The sequence below is a fragment of the Acanthopagrus latus genome, chromosome 18 (assembly GCF_904848185.1).
Source record: "Acanthopagrus latus isolate v.2019 chromosome 18, fAcaLat1.1, whole genome shotgun sequence".
Taxonomy (NCBI): domain Eukaryota; kingdom Metazoa; phylum Chordata; class Actinopteri; order Spariformes; family Sparidae; genus Acanthopagrus; species Acanthopagrus latus.
Window position 1 is genome coordinate 25,462,336 of NC_051056.1, and position 21,601 is coordinate 25,483,936.

General features: G+C 41.3%; 1 long non-coding RNA gene across 4 annotated transcripts in view; it reads right to left on the bottom strand.

Moving 5' to 3' along the window:
- The window catches only part of LOC119008001, an 80,037-nt gene extending 70,132 nt beyond the window's left edge, over positions 1-9,905 (bottom strand). For all 4 annotated transcript variants that reach the window (XR_005071301.1, XR_005071303.1, XR_005071300.1 and 1 more), the window contains exons 1-2: positions 9,770-9,905; positions 8,447-8,531 (exon numbers count right to left, since the gene is read on the bottom strand). This is a non-coding gene — a long non-coding RNA (uncharacterized LOC119008001). The remainder of the gene's footprint in view (positions 1-8,446; positions 8,532-9,769) is intronic.
- Between the last annotated feature and the right edge of the window lie 11,696 nt (positions 9,906-21,601).

Consider the following 21,601-nt stretch of genomic DNA (forward strand, 5'->3'; position numbering starts at 1 on the left):
GTATGAAGCAGTTTCATATCAAAACCAATCAATATACTTAAGCAAACGAGACAATCAGGATTGGCTGTTTTCACTATTTCACTATCATTTTTGTTGTTCTAGATGCCTGTAATGGGTCGAGTCATAAAATCCAAACCTTTTTATAGCTGAGATCTGAGGATGAACTGTTGAGTGTCACTGCCAGGTGACAGAAGCTGCTTTGTAGACTTGTACTTGTACAGTTCTAAAACTAAGTTTACTTAATTTCACCATTATCATCTTTTGTTCACTGAGTCACCAGAATCAACCAAAAATCCTTCCTTGCTGTAGCAAAAGGAGTCTGCAGCCATGTTAGCTATTCTCTGAGGCTTTACTGTAATATCACGGTTGCCATCTCAGTTTAGCGTCTTAGCATGCTAGTACTTGCTAATTAAAACTATAAACATACATTAACTCGATGATAGACGGAAAGTTGCTCTGTGCATGATTAATATGTGTACCGCATTTCATAGAAATCCTTCTAAGCGTTGTGGAGAAATTTCACTAACATCTATCTGCTGCTGTTGTTAGAGGTAAAGTGAGGGAATCACAAAATTCACATGGTTTCATCCTCAGAGGGATTTCACATCAATCTATCTGATAGTTGAGATATTTCAGTCTAGATCAAGGTGATGGATCAACTGTCATTATCCCTGGAGCCGCAAAACACCAGACAGAAGTTAAAAGCTCAAAATAACAGTCAGTTTTTGTGTGTAAAGTTGACATTAAGTAAAACTGCATTAGGTAGAAACATTTGTCATCATCTCTGTTCAGTGCAGGTAGTGACACAACCGAGTGAAATCAACAAGCCCGCTCACAACTGATCAATTCTAACAGGATACTCTAATCAGAAAACATCAGCCTCCTCATTACTCAACAGAAATGCTCAGGTCAGCAGTTGTTTGTGTCTTTTACCTTTGTGGACTGAAAGTCTACAAAAGCTGGTCAAAAAACATCAACATGTTTACCTGACAGCCACGGCCATTAACCTTTACCTTCAGTTGCATCTCGTGTAGAAATTCATTCGCTGCAGTGCGAGAACATGCCTCTGGAAATGTAAATCAACTCCTCATCCATTAAGGAACACTTCACCAGTGGCAGGTAGCCTTTCCAGAGCTTATAGTGCATACTAAGCATGCTGCACATTAATGCACCACGGCTGCTGAGCATGCATGGAGACTATGGATATGTCTAGATGCACTGAGATCCAGATATGCATACAGTACATGTAGTGTTTACATGTAATGGAGGCTTCAGTCCACACTGCTAAGTTATCAGAAAATGTTCAGTCGAGGTAGACGCAGAGTGTCAACATTTCTGATTTGGTTTTTTTTTTTGGGGGGGGACACAAAAATAGTGTAGATTACTGTGTCTTTACCTTTAGCTATTATACATGATTTACACAAATGGTGAGTAGGTGGTATATTTTGAAATTACCCTCCAGAAACCACAATAGTTACCTCACTATTTATTGGAAATAACCCCAACATGATTTAATGATAGTATTCTGCAATTTTCCAATAAGCAGTTCATGAATAGCTGGTAATGTCTTTAATATATTCATATATAGTTCAGCTGGTTTCTGCTCAACTTCTCCTGATCATGCCATTTAAATTTCCATCTCACTCCTGTCGAACTTGTAGCTTATGTCAGCAGACCACTAAATTAAAGTGAGTTGATGCATCGCAAGTTTCAGCAAGTTTCTGTCTAACTTCTGCAGGTCAGCAGCTATTTACTAATTGCTTATTGAAAAACAGCAGATTATTGTTATCAAGTCATGCTGAGATAATTATTGTGGTAACTTGGGGGGTAATTTAAAAAAAGAATTTCATATATATTGCTTGGTAAATACCACCTACTTGCCGTGAAACATCCAGGCCTGTAAAATGTCATCGCAAAAAACTTAAACTCTTACCAACTATGTTTATCAAATCAGTTAATTACACTTAACACATGGAAAGTGACATTTCACTGAGATATAGTGACTAGTTTTTATTGTCACATCCCATTGGCAGATTTTCACTTTTTCCCAGCAAGATACATATTCAAATTATTGTTTACTCATTTTAGAATTGGCATTTTCACAGTTTGACAACATCACACATGCTACGCTCTCATTAGACTGTTTATCTAAATAACAGCCTCAGTGAGTCAATGTGTTGAAACGTTCTAGGCTTTGCATGGGAGCCATTCTTCCTCCCAAACCCCCACTGGGACCACTCAGGGAAGTGTCTGGTTAACGCACAGAGCTGACATGTCGTGATGGACAAGAGGTGCACCCCTGAGCCCCAGCAGACCCCAAAAGACGCCCAAGGTTAGATCATCAAGCCTGGGTCAGCTGTATAATTGGGCCGGGGGTCACCGGGAGGATATGGAGCGTGACAATGAGGCTATAGAGTTACAGTTTGTAGCCGGGCAGTGAGTACCGCCGGTGGGGCATTGCTGCAAAGCCAGACGTCCCTTTAAAGAGTTCAAGGTCCATCTGTGAGAGCGGCTCCAGTCCTGTTCACTGTCACTGCTGGAATGTGTGTCACTGCCTGCCAGCCACCAGTAGGCTGCTGGTAGAGTGGGGGTGGGTGAGGGAGACGCTGGGTATGTTGGGTTTGTTGTGAGACTAAGAAATCTAGGATGATGAGCGAGGTAGTGCGGATAATAAGAGGCAGATACTCTCATGAGGTTCTTTAAATTATTGACAGCATCCCTTCAGCGAGAGAAAAAGCAGCTCATTTAAAAGATCGGAAGCATACATGCTCTGCGCCTAATTCGACGTACGTATATATGTATGTATGTATGGAACAGAAACAGACCGCAGGAGTAACATCTGGATCACTCTTGGCACAGAGTCCAAGAATCAACTTCTGCCACATCATAAAAGCCTTAACTGCATTTGGCTCTCCCACAATACCACCAACAAAGCCAACAGAACCGCTGACAAACCCACAATGATGGATATTACCCAGCGCACTGCTGTCGCTCAACCACCTGGACTCCACGGACTCCAATTATACAGAACGTGCAAACTGTGATTGCAAATTAAGCACACATGCAACGAGCAGGTGGTGCAAAAGTTTTGATTACATTTTTTATTATTTTTTTATCAGTGTTTATCTTCAGTTTATAGCAACAAGATGATTCAAAAGGGTGTGTGAGAGTGAGAGTTTGAGCCAAGACTGACTCACTCTTTCCAAACAGTTTGTATATTTAGTATTTTGCTATGGTCTGCATCTTATGTTTACTTTTTATATTAACTATTATACCAGTTATTTCCCTAATGAATCAGTTGTTCTTTTGGCCTAAATAGTGTCAGCAAATATCTTTTAAATATGTCCACCACAGGTTAGGTCTAACACCAACTAATAATTTTTAGTGCTGGTGAAAAGTTGAAGATTTACTTTCAGTTAATCAATTCATTTTAATCTGAGGTCAATTTTAAACTTCAAAGCCAGACGTATTTAGTGTAGCTCACTCTTTTTTACCGTGACGTTTAAAAGTACTTTTTGTTCCTGATTTTCAGATTTAGTTATTTTCTGAGCAGTAATGGTTTTATTAGATCGCCAACGGTACAGACATGACAGGAAATGAGTGGAGAGAGAGAGATGGGAGAATGATCTGCAGCCAAGATCCCCAGCCGGAAACAAACCGAGGATGTTGTGGTTCATGGCTGTTGCCTTAACCCCGAGACCACCAGGGCAGCGAGCTTCACTTCATTATTCTTATCATTGGATTCAAGATTGGAATTATTATCCCTTCAAGGCGTAAACCTGGAGGGGATCATTCGTTTGGTTGAGTCTGTCTATCAACTAATGTCGCATGCTACTTGAGTTGACACAGCTTCACATGTTGTTGTGCACATTTTGTACTGTATGCTTGAGGAACTCTCATGGTTGCCGATATTAAAACAACTTTTGTATTTGCTTCTCTCTTTATGCTGCCACTGACTACTGTACCGACTCCTCACTCATCTTACCTGGCCGGTAGCGCAAATCATCAACAGTTGTTTCAGTTTGTATTTACCACAGCTAACAGTAGTAGCAACAACATACAATGCTGAAACAACTAACACTAAATCCTCAATTCAGCAGCAGACTCATCCCTTCGTTGGTCCGTTTCAACAGCAAAAAAGAAGCAAGATTACTCTTTACATATCAGATGGCACAGAGTGGCATTTCACTCTCTAATGATCCTGCCATTAACTCTATGGTGGACAACCGGCTGCAGGGAGATGTTCAAGTTTTAAAGAGGTCATCGTCACTGTGAAAGACTGGCTCAAAGATTGTGTTTGTGTGAAGGAGACTGCATGCACAATTCTGCATCTGCTTCTGAAGTGAGCACAAAAACTCCTGAATGCAAACAGAGCCTGGAGCCAGGTAAGAGGCAGCAACAACAGTCTATAATGCACCTCAGCTGTGTTAACACCAGCAGCTCTGCAGCGGCGACGGATCACTGGAGTGGTCGTAAAAACAAAGCCAGCACAAACACAGGATGGGAGGCGGGGGGTGATATGCAAAACGAGGTGACATTTAGAAAAAGGAACAAGTAGCTGCATGATTTGCCAAGATTCACCTCTGCTGTACAAGTGTTTACTGTATTTTTCTTTAAAAACATTGAAAGGAAATGACAATGGTGTGCAGTGAATCTGCACCTTTCTCTGAACTTAAGTGCCTTGTCAATGAGCCAAGACTTCCTTGAGGATTATTCTATACACTGTGCAGCTTAGCCACATTAGCTTTAGCTCACAGGCCGGGAACAAAGTGAGTGCACTGGCCCGTAGCCTAATATCATCAGGGTCATAACTTTCCCATCATTAGAACGTTACACATTGATGACGGATAGACTTAGAATATAAACTGTTAACTTCCTTAAGCCCTTACTTAAGTGTCGTCTTTGGGGGCCAAGAGGACACTTCCTTTCCTATTAGACAGAGAAATGTTGGCACCCGTCTCACTGCCATTCTTTCTTAATCGTGGTTACACGAGCATGGAGGTGTGTTGTCTGTGCAGAGGTTTGGGAACACTCGGTAAATTGAATCTTTAAAGTCACGTATGAGGTGGTAAACAAGGAACCCTCTGAGGATTTTATGTGACATTTTAAAGCCAGCCATTGTGTTGTGCTGTCATGTTTTAAGGTGCTAAAACTTTTTATTGAGCAATGACTCTGCAGGAATGTTTTCTCTTGTTTGGATGCCTGTAACGTAAAAAAAAGCAAAACGTCCTCATGCCTTCCTTTAGTTTGTTTTTTTTTAACAACAAATGATGTAAACAGCTTCAAACTAAAATCTAAAGCATCCAGTTGTCCTTGAGGTTTTTCTCCCATAGCCCTATCTTTAACCACGCCACATACACATGTACACGTGGCACGCTCGGGGGCCAGGAAGTGAGCGAGCCAATCAAACAGGTGTCGCCCACAACGACATGTTTATCAGCTGTGAGCATGGAAAAGATTATCTGATAACACATCCTGGACTTTGCAAAGATCGTTGATGAAATTCAGTCAAGGTCACGTCAGTAAGGCCCACTCCTCTCCTCCCCTGACCCAAAGCACTTAAAGAAACAATTTGCTGCTGATCTGGGGAGCCGTGCAGTGTTATTATCTTGTTAGAGCCAGTTAAGAGGCCGTGTCTCTGAGGGCTGATCTGATCCTGTCAGGAAGGCGTCACTTCGCTCTGTGGGCTGCCATGCGACCACAAAGGCGTTAACGGTTCAAACCTCTTGGCCACACGGACACTCAATGACAGACAACAACATGCGTCACTTCACTACCCTCAAGGTATTTCCCTGATCTGTCAAGAGCCTGACTGTTTTTGTCTGAGCCTTCTGACAATATTTAGAAAGCTATTATTCACTTACTAAATCTATTGTCACTAAGTCAATGTTTATATAACAATTTACAATCCAAAATTAGACAATGCAGTTGTGAGGACATGGAGGCTTTTGCACCAGCTATGTGTAAGTTCATAAATAGTTAAATTAATGCAGAAGTTAGTCTTCAACTTAGTAATAATAAAGGTCTGCACCATACAAATTATTACTTAAAATACACCTCCCTCAGCAGCCCTTAGCAAAGACTCTTTCCTTTAATAACAGTTGTAATCGCGGAAGGATAAAAGAGACTCAGAGCCGGAGAAAAACTTTGATGTCTTTGATGATTAAACCAGGATTAAAGTGCCTGTGACAGACCTCATCCGCGGCTCGCTTATTATTTTGCTGTACAGTTGTATCCACATTAGATGAGGGCACATTGTCATTTTATGCTGCATATACTGGGATTTGATGCTGTTAACACGCATTCGCTTATAACAGAAACCTTGAACTGTTTAGTTGCTGACAGCAGTAGGGAATTTCCCTGAGATTAATGTTTGCCAGATATTTGTGTTGGTGACCACCATCATGTGTGATACAAAACCTAAAGAAAGTTGAACATAAATAAATGTATATCTTTGGTTTGCAGAAACGTACATTGCCAACATTTAATATGTTGATTGGGTTAGCCAGCTTAAAGGTGAAACAACACCGCCCATCCATTCAGTGTTCATACATTTTCTACAGAACGCCGAGCCGGAATTACGCTGCAACATTCCCGTGTTGAACAGGCTGTGGTAAAAGGAGCTTAAGTAGATAAAACATAGCAGTTAACTTAGCAGTACAACCTATTTTCAGCTTGTGTATCAGGACCCATCACAATTCAAAAGTTGAATAAGTTCATACTGGAAGAATGTATAATTCTGACTGAACGGATGAGTAAAGTTTCGGCAGCCTTCTGCGCTAATTTGCCTGGAATTTTGGCAAAAACAAACTCAAAACAACATGAGTCAGAAAACAGCGGTCGTGTTGTTACTGGATTTCTATTCCACTTGAAATAGCAAAGAGAAAAACAGAACTGATTGCTGCAGGAGCTGGTGCCGAGCCATTCAAAGGGGAAGACAATGATGTCGTGACACACACTGACCTATAATTGCCAACAGCAGAGTGCCGAGGGGCAGTGATTGGCTGGCTCGTATAGGGCCCTGTGGCCTTAGAGGATGAGAGCCATCATGCAATTGCACAGGATCAGCAAATCACTGTCAGATGCCCACCGGCCAGACCACTCCAAACCAAAGCTATTTTCCCATCAGCATCAGAGGGTTTATGGAAAACAATAAAAGCAAAATGGTCACAATAAACGAGAAAACAAGCCTTCAGGCATGTTTCAACAAGAAGTACAGAAGTCAAAAGAACTTATATGATTCATCTTTGACGATACTATACTCTGCAACAACGTCAGCCTTGAGTCACGCATTGAAAAGTAATACAATACATGAAAAGTAACAGGACTTAAGAAATGTTGGCTCGTGAGTGTCATTCATTAAGTAGCAGAAAAAAGTCTATGTTTGTTCATGGCTAATAAATACATTAGTGTGGACACAGAGACATCAGTCAGCGAGGAAGCATTTGGGCGACATCCAGGCATTTCTAATCTGCCAAAATAGATGAGGTGAACTCTATTTAAACCATAATGGCAGATTTCCTTAAATCACTGCCAAAAACTCCACAGTTTAACAAGCTTTTGAAGATGTTTCGAGAAAACTGTTCCTATTAGCCCGTCAGGCAGTTTCTGATGTCTTAATGCAGGTCAGCTCCCAGACCTGCAGCTGCACAGAGAAAAGACGGACCAGGAGAAGACGGGAGGGGGTTCGTGGAATAAACCCAGAATCAGCAGCTCTGCCTCTGCCTCCTTTCTTATCTACTCGCACAGCCAGTTGAGAAGCACACAGACACAGCGCTGTCAGACACAGCCAAGCTTTCCTGGCATCTCTCCCCCCACTAACGGAGAGATGAGTTTGTCCTCCCATCTACACCTCTGTGTGAAGCCCAGCACACATCAAGCAGCAGCAGCAGCAGCAGCAGCAGCCAGGAGCACATTTAATTGGCCAGCTGTCTGAGTGGTCAGAGTCACTAATTACCTCAGAAGCGGCAGACAGCAGTTTTTCCGACAGTTGCTCGAGCCATACAGGAGCAAACATTAAAACACAAAAGAGTGCAAGCATGAGCCATATGCAAATATCAGAGAATTGTCCTTGCCCTTACATTCCCGCTGGAGCGAATCTGCACTTTCTCATTTCTCCTTCAGGACGTTAATTGATTAAAAATTCAACATATGGTAATACAAAGCTTGTGAGTGAGGCTCCGCTTGCAGGCAATAGATGCAGTCGAGTCCCCACAGTAAATCAAAGTGATGTCTTATCAACTAATTATCTCCCCTGAATTGTTTATCAAACACAAAGCCTAAAGTCTTTGCTCCCCTTTCTGTGTGAATCTCCGTGTTACTCCTATGTGCAATGTGTGCACCCAGGGTACTTTATGTATGTGTGTGTCGGGAGGTGACATCTCTGGCTAACATTGTGTGTAAGGCTCGTAAACACAGACATCAGCAATATACAAAGCACACTGACCGCAGATGCCACCAGGAGACACAGTGGAGATGAGTCAGGAGGGCCGGAGGGTGGAGAAAATGATGAAGGGCCAGGTGGGTTAATGCTGAAAAAGAGCACACATTGCTTTTATATGACATGCAATTACATTTTTCAGTGGTGGATAAATACACTTCTTGTTCTGGTTCTGGTTGCTAAATGAAGGTAACGCCATGTCATTTTATACCCCACTGTAGCTTTGTGTTGTTTTTACCCAAAAAGAAGGGGGGCATTGTTCCTTTACCTTTAGATTAAACTGGTGAGAGAAAAGTCATTAGCTTTAACGTCTTATTATGAAGTAAATATACATCACCTTCACAATGCAATATCATCAGCTTCCGGGTATGAAATCACCCGGTAAAATTAAGGCTGACTGATCCAGTCAGACTGTCACCTTGGCTGCCCTGGATTTCTGTCTACTTCTACTCCTCCATCATAGGCTGAATGAATAAATAAACTTACGTTTACATTACCTAGAGCTCTAGAAATCCATTCTTCAGCAACACAAATAGACAGAATGAATAGATCAAAAGACTTTGATAAAACTAGAAGGTAATTCCCCTTTATGGCAACATAAACATACTCAATGACCCTTAAAATAATCTGAGAAAAAATAATTATCCATCCATCAATGATCACAGCAGTTTAAAAAATGTGTAAATCTCTGACCCATTTCCATGTCAAGATACACTAATTTCCCTTACAAGAATTCAACTAAATACATTTTTATACATGACATGCAAAATTAGCAAGATAATGTAATTTAATTCTCAGTCACCATTGTTGGTTTGGATTAAGAAGCTATGTCTTGGAAAAGAAAATGCTCAACATTAGCTCTTTGACTGTAGCACATTGGCAGTAATACATAACAACCTGCTGCTTGACTCAGCTAATGACCAGAGAACACTTTACAGATACACTTAATAAAATCTGATAAAATAAATTTTCTTGCCACAGTGACACTCAGCTACAGTCACAATCTCATTCTGCATGGCTAATGTCTTAGTCAGCTTGCTAACCTAGACATTTACATTTCAGTTGTGTTGGACTGTATAATAAACCATTTCTACTTACATGACAGATAAATGTGTCATCATTCAAATCAACCAAACGTTTTTTCTTGAGTTTGAAAAGTTTACTTCAAAAACACCAAAGACTCTTACTAGGTAACGTGTACTTATCCGTTAGCATCAGGTGTTAGTGAAAAAATGTTTGTATTAGCTAATGTTTATAACTATTTTTAACCGCTACTGCAAGTGTCAGACATTGCTAATACAGAGACAATACTGTTACTGAAATACTCACTCAGGTGTAAAGTGTCCAGGTGTTCCTCAGTAAGTTATTCCTTCTTGTCTGTATGCCCTTCATCTTTGCTAACATTAGCTTTAACTGTTTGCTAACGTTAGCTTTAACTGTTAGCTAACGTTAGCTTTAACTGTTTGCTAACGTTAGCTTTAACTGTTTGCTAACGTTAGCTTTAACTGTTTGCTAACGTTAGCTTTAACTGTTAGCTAACGTTAGCTTTAACGGTTAGCAAGCGCGCAAAATGGTGTCCGTTATTCTTGCTGTCTGAAAGTAAATATTTCTGTTCTCCCTCAGAGGCTGACTGATTTAAAATAAGTAACCTACTAAAACTCTGGAATAAAAGACTGTAATTCAAGCAGGATCCATCCTGGATAGCTGAAGACATCTTGTACAGAGCAGAGAGAGGTGTTCAGGTGAGCTTCAGACACAGAGGAGATGTGGGCAATTTTCAAGCTAGCTTATCCGTTATGTTAGCTTCTTTACAACTGGGTTACCGGATCTACATTGTCAACAGTGAGATTTAAAATACCTATCTTATATTAATAATAAGGCAGCGAAAAAAATTAAATAAATTGAAGAATGTATTTTATTTTTCTGAAAGAGTTTTTTTTTTTTTTTTAATTTAGATAATAAACAGGTTGGCCAACTCTTTGTCTTTGTTCTGTATCAGCATAAGTTAATATAAATTGAAAAACAGCACACCACATTATCATCGTATATAAATATTACAGACACAGAATGGGACCAGAGTTGAAAAGACACTCCTGTAGTCACACTGTATTATTTTAGCTGATGACTGACAATACTGAAGGATAACAATCATTGCATTTTAAGAAACACTTAACAATAAACATGTTTTGTACATAACCATAGCAACCAAACATGATAACTGTACCAACTGAAATGTTTGACATAGGAAACTAAATGTAAATTATTGCAGAGATGTTTATAAGAGGTTCTGTGATTGGACAGATCCAGGATCAGATTTTTGAAATGCTTTATTGACACCTTTAATGGAGGATTTATAATGTGATCTGATCCCAGTTTGTTCAAGGCAGGAATCACACACTACAAGCGTCTCTTCCCTTCTGAGTTAGTTGTTGCCGGGCGGTACAATTATTAATCTGACTGGAACCAAATCAACTCTGTATCACTCCACTAAGGAAAAAGAAACTATGACGTGTTAAATGAATCCTGCAACACTAAATTACTGTAAACATTGTGTAGTTGAAATCCGCCCGGCAACAACTAACTCAGAAGGGAAGAGACGCTTGTAGTGTGTGATTCCTGCCTTGAACAAACTGGGATCAGATCACATTATAAATCCTCCATCCTACATAATAATGAAACATGTAAATTTAAACTCCATGTCTCCACTACGAGAGCGAACAGAGCACTGACATCCAGCCAGGACGTGTTCCTGCTTTGCCTGCAGCAGGTAAACATTACACACCGCATAGATCAACCTGCAGCCAACCAATCACAGGGTGGGACGGCAGAGGGATATCCAGAGTACACATCCACTGATAAGGACGACGCTGGATTAGGGATGATTTGACATGAGTCAGATCTCCAAAGGTTAGATGTGTGGGCGTGAACACACATTAGCGAACGCACAATCCACAAAAAAATTACTCGAGAATATTTCAGGAGTCTCTTTTACTAATGATATTCCCTCCTGATACAACCCTATATATCACAATCAGGTCATTCCACAGTTATTGTTCAGTGTTATTTACAATGAAGGAGCTCTGGGGAGGCTGATGAAAAGTAATGTATTTGATTCGGGCCGGTGACGCTCCAGACTTGCAGCTCACACAGGGCCGTCCCTTCAACAGCTACTCCACTCATGTAAACATGACCTCTGTTAGACTAACAGCAGCCTGAGAAAAAAAATGTAAAAGTAATCTCATTCCAAGAGGACTCGCTATAAAACCAGACCAGGCAGCCACTTTGAAAATCCCCAAGTATGTGAGCGCCAAACACACGGCTTAGCAGAGATAGAGAAAATTCAGTGGCACATTCCCGGCTTAAAGATAAATCATTGGTCCGTGTGGATCAGCGGGCTGGAGGTGGACACCATGTGTTCCTGTCATCACGGGTTCAAAACCAGCTCACGACCTCTTCTAGACATCATCTGTTTCCTCCACCGAATTTCCTGTCATGTTCCACTGAGTGCTATCTAGCGAAGCGGAGGTTCCCTGAGTGGATGATACTGATGTTTCTCTTTACATTATTCCTTCTGCTGCTGCCGTGTGTAGCACCGTAACAGGAACAGATCCGCCATCATTCATTTCAGGTGCCGCACGGAAAAACCTCAGCGGCGTGACGCTGACAAAATACCTCAAGCTGAGAAATTCATCACAGGAAGAAAAAAACATAATTTTTGTCAAAGTCTGTGTTTAATTTCATTCCCCCGTGAATGAGTCGAGTGTCTTTGTGTCAATGTGAGCATTGTGCTGTCAGTCACCTGAAGAAATGGAAGTCGCCTCCAGGAAATAATCCCTCAAAAACATGTCAGTTTACGAACATTGTCACGTTGATGTCTCCTCATTCGGGGAATTAATGTTCTACAGCAGAGTACTGTTAGTTAATTTCAAGCTGCCACAGTTTTGGTAAAATATGAAATATCTTGTAGGACTGACGTTATGAGGAGGAAATGGAGTCACATAGTAAAAACAAGGATTATACGGAACCTAAAAACAGCCTCTTGTTAAAGCAGCACTATGGACTTAGTTCCAACTCATAATTTTGATGTTACAATATTAATTAAGTAATAATGCAAACTCAGAAGTATATATCTTTTCTACAACTGAATAAAAAAAGCTGTTCACCTCAAACTGTTTGAAGCTAGAAATGCAGCAGGGTCAAAAAAATGTGACTCAAATTGAATTACATTCCTCTCGATCTCTGTTTGCTTGGTAAATTAGTAGCATATATAAAGTAGCATATATATATATATATATATATATATATATATATATATATATATATATATATATATATATATATATATATAAAGGCCATTTCTCATGGTTGTGTCTGCTGTCACATGTCTGCAGAGGTTTGAACCAAGACTGAGGTTAAAAGTTAGATTATTCTCTGCTGTTGAGTTAAAATATATTCACATACACACAATGTTTCAGCTGCAGTCACATCTCCAGTCCAAACCACAGCAGAGGTCCTCACATTGTCTGTCTGCTGTGTCCGATTCTGTGAAACTAACTTTTTGGTCTCCGCTTACTAGAAATTCACACTATAATGACCTCAGCCACTGGCAGCGCTCCACCTTTCACCGCATGCCAACAGCTCAACTCAAAAGGCAACAAAAGGGAAACCCGAAACAAACCGCCGGCTCTTCGACACAGTCAGCATCTCCTGAAAAACAGAGCAGCTCTGTTGCTCAAACTGGATATCTGACATGCTATTATCCTGTTAGGTATGCTTCACTTACAGTCTAGACAATATATGAACGTACACGTCAACAACTGAGGCTCAGAGGTGGAGATCAGCTGCTGCTGGCTGTAGTTTCAACCAACCAGGGTTTGTTTTTCAGCCTGTAACATGTGGGATATTTTGTACGGCAATGGACATTTGAGGTTAGAAAAATACTTAATGTGTTTATCAGACTGTTGTGTCTTTAATGATGGGATTCAATGGCATAGATATATATTTGAAAGGTTCAGTTTGACCTTTAAATGAACTCCGGCCAGCTAAAACTGCTTTAATGGTGTTTGTACAACCATCTAAAGCACATTTCTCAGAACAAAGTCAGATTCTTCTGTATTAGTCTACATTTTAACGTCCTCCCTGTCATTTGCACCACTTACATACCTAATGGTTTTTGGCCATAAATCACATTGTCATAAATTATTTCTAAACTTTTTTGAATGAGGCCACTGCGTACATTTCCACGACCCCTGAGGTCATTTCATTTTCAGCCTGAGCGAACTCCTCCTTGTATGATGAATGTTTACGGACTCTTGTCAGCGTCGAGTCAGGAGGCGTGAGCTGGGAATGTAAAACACGTTACAGAGTGCGGACGGCTCTTGGATGCCATGTATCAACACATTCCTGAAATTTGTTTTGACACAACTACAAGATGAGAGAAGGACGGGATCCTGGGTGTTACATGATGTTGGAAATGATAAATGGTTGTATAGTCTTGATTCCAGATCATTGAATACAAACATGACAGAATATGGACAACAATTCTGATATAAAGCAATAAACATCTGCTTAGTTTGATCTTATAAGTCGCTCTCTATAAAGGGTTTATAGCTTTATTAATGAATCAGTTATAGATCAGTTATAGACTAACTATTTGGTTACCAGGTTGTGAAAAATCTCTGGGGCTGTTATAATAACCTGTTAATAATTTACTCTACTATAGTCGCCTAAATGTAACAGCATTTTTCCAGGAGAACATTCTTCACAGTCTCAAGCTGTTGGCTGGACCCCTGAAAACACAAGGTGACACTAGAGGAGGATAAACTCCAGCAACAACCTGGCAGCAGCAGAATTCTTCAAAAGTGAACCCATAAATCATTAGTCAGTCATTTATTGACCATTAATAAAGCCATTAGTTACAACTTATAAACCCTTATAATGGGTTCCTTATCATATACTGTTAATTATAGAGAAAAAAAGATTATATTTTCCATTTTAGTTTCCCCAGTTCCCATAATTTATGCTAAGCTAAGCTAACCAGTTGCTGGCTATAGTATTAGATTTAACGTACAAACATGACACATATTGAAGTTCACATTTAACTCTCCAACACTTCTTCATACCTAAACGACTGTTGCAGCGTACCAGCGACAGGCTGACCGGACCGTCATCATACGGTTGCAGTTTGGTTAGGTTTAGGAAAACATTGTGGTTTGGGTTTATTATATCATTATATATGTGACATTAAATGTCCTCACTGTTGCTTGGTTTCATACTGGACTGCTTGTTCATGCCATCCACGTTATACAGCCTTTATCACAGTTCATACTACACCTGACTTCCTCCTTTGCTGCTGTAATAATTGGTACAACCACTAGAGGTCTCCACCTGACAAAAGTACCTAAATAATGATTGTAATAAGCTGCTTTCAAAGTCGACCTATGTAGTTGTTTTCCTGATGATGACAGTATGAACTCTCAACCAGACAACTAATAACCATATTTACCAAAATATTTAACTTTACCTTAAAAGCACATTATATATATACAGTTCCCACATGCCCAGATTTCATTGATTCCACATCAACACAAATATGAAATCTAAATTATCACATGCAGCTCTCTTGATCCTCGAAGCAGCACCACAGCCTCTCACACAGGCTGGATTTCTTCTTATATATAATAAATTGAAGCCTCATATATTCCCTCTGGACCGTCTCTTGAATGGGGAGACAGATGTTTATGCAGTTACCATGGCGAGGGGCGTCCTTTAGCGAGAGAGCAGCGGAGGTGTCGCACGATCCACATCACCCTTTCAGAGAGTCATTAGACAGACAGCGCCCCGGTCGTGTCAGCCGCTGAAACACCATCCTCTCACCAGGGTGGGCATGTTCTGTTGGGAATGAGAACACGTACTGCAAAATATAGATGGAATTTATTTTGATATAAAATGCCATTTCACCCCTGAATGACTGAAGGGAGATACTGATATCTGCGGCACATGAGGGAAAGTAAATATTCCCACACACGAGAACTACAGTTGAACTTCAGTATTTTAAATCCTGTGTATTATTGCTTGCATGTTAAGGTTTCCTTTCTCTTGGAGGTATTATTTGTCCTAAAAACATAACATCCACCCAGATATATTTTCTCACAGAAATAAGCATAAACTTGGACCTAAAGAAGGAAGCTGGTATGAATTTCCTTTGTTTCTAAAGTTAGCAGCGCCTGGAATACATCCATAAAAATTCACAAGGACGTTGTGTGGCCATATTTAAGGAGGCTGTGGGCTTAATTAACAATTAACTGGGTTATTACTCTCTCTTAACTCAGCCAGGCAGCACATATGTGTTGTTACGTATGCAGGATACATTGATTGCTGCTAATAAAAGACTTTTGAGCTCTACCATTCACAAGTAATTTCCTATAAAAGTTGCAATGCATAGTTTATTGTTCATTTCATGGTACACAGATTGTTAGATACGTACACAGGGCTAATTAAAGACACATAATGTACCTTATATTGTTAATATCACGCTGGAGGCTACTGTCAAAAGTAGAAGAAAACATGAACCTTTGACATGTTGTTCTCAGAGTGGGCCAATAAAATCATAGGTTTCTTCGCTGTGAGATCTTTGAGGCGTAGATCTGGCGCTCTGTCGGGCCCGTTCACCCGACATTTGTCTTCATCTTCAGGATGGCTGCTGGCTCTGGCCGTGCCGCCAGCTCCTCGCCGGTCGTTTGATGATTAAATACATTTTTAGCCATGTTGTAAACTTCCTGTGTGGTTGCACCGTCAGGTCTGTGTTCCACACCGCCGCTCCCCAAAGGCCTTGCATGAACACCATTATTATCCCTTGCAAATTAGCCCAGTTAACCCAGCCCTGCTCCAGCTCACTCTTTGTTAACCCCTCATTTTTCACCGTGTCTGGACCGCGGACCAAAGGGTTGTAGGAGCTGGTCCCCCCCCCCCACCCGTCCACCCCTGTCCCGGCAGATCCTAACCCCTGTGAATATTAAACAGCACAGACTGCAGGAATGCCTCAGCTAAATTGGCAGCAGATGTTGTTGAAGGGATTTTGGTTGTGAGGTGTTTTGTCTGCAAGCCGAGCCGTAAAACATCGCAGGCCTGACGTGTCCTCCGGTGAGCCTCTACGGTGAAATGGCACTGGGGCAACACAGCTCTGAAGCAGCTCTACCGAGGCTCACCGGTGGTTGAACACTCAACCATCCATTAAATGGACACTTATGAAGAAAGTCTTCAGGAGACAAGCTGAACAAAGAGCCTACTTCAGAGTCGGAGTACGACAAAGATTAGAAGTATGTGAGCCGTTCTTCTCACTGTAAATCACGTGGTGGAAGATTCCCAGATTTAACTGTTGGAAAACCTTCTTAACGTCAAAATATAATCTCAGCGTGGTTCACATGTTGTTCTACTTTACATGACACTGAATGCTTTTTGTCAAACGAGACAGATTCAAGTTCAAGATGTGGGAATCATGTCAACGAACAAGCAGATTACATTTTAATGTATGCTAAAATATAATTTAAACTACATGCATGTGACCCAAGAGTGGAAAATGTTGCTTACCTGCAGGTCGTGTCAGTTTGAGAGGAAGCAGGCCTGAGATGTCTTGGGTGTCTGGGAAAAAAGATGAATGACTGCTGCGCAAAGAAAATGATTTCGTAGTTTGTTCCAAATTCTAAACCAGCCATCGCTCCGGGCTACGACTGCCGACATAAACTGTGACACATGTGATTTCTTACTCCCAGCCCAAATTATGATAGTTTGGACTACTGGTGCTCTGGCTCCGAGTCCTCGGAGGCACAGGAAGAGGAATTGGTTATGGGCCCAAATAAGTCAATGAGCGGTAACAGGACTCACAATTTCACAGGCAGAACTAAGCACATGACCTTCTTATTGATTTAACGCTCTACTAATCAATATTTTTATACAAACAATGGATCAAATAACATGTAAAGTTGTTCTTAGTTACCAACGGACTCTGCCGTCACCCTCAGCTCTATTCAACACTTTAGAGTCTTTCAGCTCATTGTTTTCAGCTTTGATGAACCCGGTGTACGCTACCCGGCTCGGCACCAAACAGTCCAAACCCCCTGGAACAGCGCCGGGCTTCAAATGTGATGCACGATGGCCCAAATAGTGTTTTTCTCATGAGCTTACATTGCAAAAGCACCGTCTGTAAAATGGTGGATACATTTTATGGAGCACCACAACCCTGTGAAAGGATGAAATCGTTTCACTATCAGAATTTGATCCATTTGACCCCAGAACCTTTGGAAAGTCCAGAAGACCCGTGGGATTAAATCGTTTTACAAGTTAGCAGAGGGCTGAACCAGAAGGTAGTCGCTTGGCCGGGGGAAGTCTCTAGTGAGCTCATTGTATGGGCTGCACGAAGTACAATCAGGGCGTCAATATCAGAGTGGCACATGCAGGAGCGCGCCCACCATCTTGGACAGCTGGGTACGACAAGTCACAAGTAGCACTTCAAAACCACCAATTTCATGCCAATAGCAGTAGTAGAGTTTCGAATTTAAGTTAGTTTAATTGAGAAAAGTGATAAACTCACTTAATAAATTGCTTGTTATAATGCAGTTCTCTGTGTGGTTTAGACAAACAGTGTTGACTTACTTATCTGTGCAAGATGGTGGATTAGCAGGTTGCGTGTTCTACGCTCTACGAAATTATACGGGTTTGGAGGATCTGGCTTAATTTAGATCCAGGAAGTCAAATCCTTTTTGGCTACATGAGCCACCGTCTTGGATGTAATCCCCAGATAACAGATCAATTCAAACAGTTGATGGATGAAGTTAGAATCTAGCATTTGAACAAAGTTGAGAATTTAGAGATATTTTCCTCAGGAGCTGGTGGAGACCAAAACAGAGGTAAAAAGATGAGTGAATATTGATCTTATATGCCTCAGATGGACAGATAAATATCTCCAAATTAATTATAACGTTGTTGTTTGCAGAGAAGTTCACCGTAACAAAGATGCCGTTAGACACTGAGAGGTCTCTGCTGCAACAGTTTTCTGTGTTTTGAATCAGCACCAGTAAAAAGGTGAAATATCACTGCAGTCTCATCAAGAAGCTAAATAGAGTGTGTTGTAGCTACAAACATATGGTTAGCGGTATAGTGTGATGGTGGCAGCCAAACTGAAGGAGTTAAACTAGCGATGCAGCATCATGAACACAAGCCGCCGCTCTCTCCCTGCCGCCCTGTTTACATTTAAAACAGTGGAAGCAACTGCTTCCTGTCTGAAGACACCTTGAGTTGATAACATGTCAGTGTTGTGTTTACAGCCCCCCCAAAAAAACTAATTAAATACGTGTTTGATAAATCATAAATAAGACACATTGTTGGACCCATTTAGTTGATTGTAGTGCATTAAGTGAGGCTGGAGGCCCTTCTGGTGGTCTGCAGAAGCACTTATGTGTCCTTCACTTTCTTAAACTCTATAAGAGAGATTAGTGTATACAGCACTCTGTAATTCAATGAAATTCATTCTTATACTGTATTTATATGCACTCGCTGCTATTTATCAGAACAGAAAGGCCCGAAGAATAATCATTGTAAGTGCTGCGGTGGGTGGGAGGACCTGGAGCTGATAAGAGACCATTACAACCAGCAAATAAGTTCCAGTATGTAGGATAAGTGCAGGGGGCAGCGCATTTACTGACAGGCCGAAGCTTAACATGAGAACTGAATTCAAGGGTGGCCAAGATCCACGCAGGCCATCTGCCAAGAATCCAATACAGCAAATGGTCGGATCCGTGTAAGCCCTAAGCTGACAATGAAGTCACTATGCTTAAAAAGATGCGAACATCCTTTAATGGGTATGAAAGCCACTGCAGCAGAATACAAATCCAGGCTGTTTTCTCTGGTGTTCCCTGTGGCCCAGACTTTTTATCTGCTTCCCCTCCAGCACGCCTTGTGAAGTTGATTAATTGAACAGTCTGGGACAAAAGAGAAACTTTTATCAACTTTGGCTGTGACTAACCCTCTTGTGTGGAGTTTGGGGAAATTAAAAAAAAAAAAAAAAAAAAAAAAAGCTGCTTTGCTTTATCTCCTCAGCGCGAGACAAGGCGCTGAAGTGTTTGCCAAGAAATAAAGGTATCAAAAATGTGAAGTTGTCGGGGGTGGGGGGAGTGTTTGCCACCTGCTTCGGGACAGGCTGCGATGGGGGAGTGTGTTGGGGTAAACGTGGGGTCAGGCCTGTCAGCAGTCGCTCAGTTATACAGGCCGAGTGGGACTGCAGATATGAGGAGGGCAGCAACCTCGGCGATGACATGATGAGGGACCCAGGGGTTATTCTGTCACACCACCGCCATCTTCATTCAGCACAGCCTGGCATATAAACTGTGTGCGTGTGTGTAAACATTCCTTTAAGGAGTTTTTCTCTCAGGACTCCGAGATGCTCCCACAGTGGAAGCCTGTCCACGACCCCAATAAAAAAAAAAAAAGAGGGATGCCCACTTCCTGCTACGCCTCAGGCGTGCCAGTCCTGCACCCGGGGGAGAAGGGGGCCCCATAATTTATTATTTGTTCCCCTCTTGTTAAGGAAATACTTTCTCAATAGCTCTCTCGCCTTTGTATATTTTTACTGTTCTTATTTTCTTCCTTGATCCAACCCCGTCCCCTCTTATTTATTTGCTTTCTAAACACCAGCTTGGCTCATTACCTCCGAGCTGCCACGAAGAGACTTTTTTTTTTTTTTTTAAAAATCACTCTTGTCCTCACTCAGGACAGTGTTTATTTGTCCGGGTGAACCCGAGGGGAGTTTTGGGGATACCTATGCGTAGGTGACAGCTGAGCCGAGTCGTACGAGCTGACCTCGACCACCATTACCTCAGGCCTTAATCAGATTCCTCTGCTGCAGATTGAAGATATGTAGAACGACACAACGAGCTCACATGTCATAATTTATCAGCCCCGGTCCTGCCACTCTTAATGTAAAGACATTCCTGCACCACGTGAAGTTAATTGGATGTTATGTCCACAGCATATGTTGCACGAAATGGTTTTCCTTTTTCCACACTCTCATTCATTCCCAGCAGCGGCTTTCTTTGTTTGTTGGTGTTGGTTTCGGTTTGGCTGCTTTCTCGACCCCCCCCTCCATCCTCAGAAACCATCAAGGCAAAAAAGAAAAGAAAAAGAAAAAGAAAAAAAAGCAAAGGGGATGAAAAGGCCAATCCACTGGCTGACCACTGATCCATGACTCAGCTTTGAAATTCTCTGCCTTCAAATCAAATTGTCCGGCTTCAAGGAGCAAGAGGTGCCACAGTCCTGCCCCGGGCCACTCAATGTCACCGGCCAGCTTTGAGGGGTTAACGCGCATTTTTCTCAGTTGTCAAGGACGTGTGATGGGGGCAAAGGAAAACAGAGGCGAACAGAGGTCACCACACTCACAAATATCACCGGGCTGTGCAGCACTTAATTGGGTTATAAAAGAAGCCGCCGAGGCTGGAACGAGCGAAGCAACAAATCCAAACACGTCATTAACATTTCAGTCTCTGCTCTTGTAGAAACTCTCTTGAACAGTTTGTTGATTTGTCTTATAATTTTACTACTTATTTTGTTTTTGTAGAGAGTTTATATAAAGCTCACTGCTTCGTTTTACCAAGAGAACATTTTCCCACTGTTGTAAGAGTTTCTTATATCGTGTTGTAAATGTTTAATCGATTATTGAGCTTTATTTTGTTGTTGTTAGAAGTTGTTTTCTTAGATGCTGTGTTGGCAGCATTGTTCTGTGGGTGCCATTAACTGGTCTACAACATAAGTCCTTATAAATATAAATATATCAGACTGACTTTCATGCTCCCCAGAGGATGAATCCTGACAGCTTGGTGATCCACTGTCTGTTGATCCGGTGCCACCATGGATCTGTAATGTGTGTGTTTTGGTGAAATGTTGTAAATGTAAACAAAAGTGTGTTTCTAGTGAGATAGCATGTGTAAGAATCAGGGTTGCATTAACTTCCATCCTTTTACTTCTAATCTAGCGCCATCATCAGGTCAAAATGATCTTTTTGTGGAATACTTTGATGACTGAATATGTGACAAACTAACGACAGTCCCATCAACATCAGCTTTACTTTGTGTTCAGTTCTAATAAATGTTAGCTAAGATGCTAAAGGAAGAT